Below are 653 nucleotides of genomic sequence, written 5' to 3' on the forward strand. Positions count from 1 at the left end.
GACTAAACTTTTATTACATTAAAGGTTAATTTAATAAAATCATATTTTATTTAAAAAAAAAATATTGTCATTTTATAATTTTATATATATTTATACATACATACGAGTATTTAATATTATGTAATATATTATATGTATATGTATTTTTTCTCTTGACAATTAGTTTTCATAACTATAATTCTTATTATGAAAAATGTATCTTTAGTTAAGTATTAATAGTTTTTCAAAAGCAATTTTTAAATAATTATGTAGTTTTTATATTGTTATAAACATTTAAATACTTTTTTATGTGTACATTTGACTTATCATTTACATTTCTTTACTGAATAAATAAATAATAATGAAATAGTATTTTTTTTAATTTTGGGCCGAATTTTTTGCTTCCCCGGGGCCGATTTTTATTCCCAGTCCGCCCCTGCTAGGTACTAATATTTGGAAAATAAAAACCATAATCGTATCTTATCCGATGAAATGAGAAACGCGTAGTTATAGCAATCTGCGTATAACCCCGAAAGTTTTATTTTTATGATTTTGTGATCTTGATTAAATATGATTAACTGGTGTGCGGTACTAAATTATTGTGTTATTTTAGATAAATGTATACGTTATTGATATACAATACACAATATACAATATCAATGTGTGTGGTATTG

Source organism: Acyrthosiphon pisum, chromosome X (assembly GCF_005508785.2).
Source record: "Acyrthosiphon pisum isolate AL4f chromosome X, pea_aphid_22Mar2018_4r6ur, whole genome shotgun sequence".
Taxonomy (NCBI): domain Eukaryota; kingdom Metazoa; phylum Arthropoda; class Insecta; order Hemiptera; family Aphididae; genus Acyrthosiphon; species Acyrthosiphon pisum.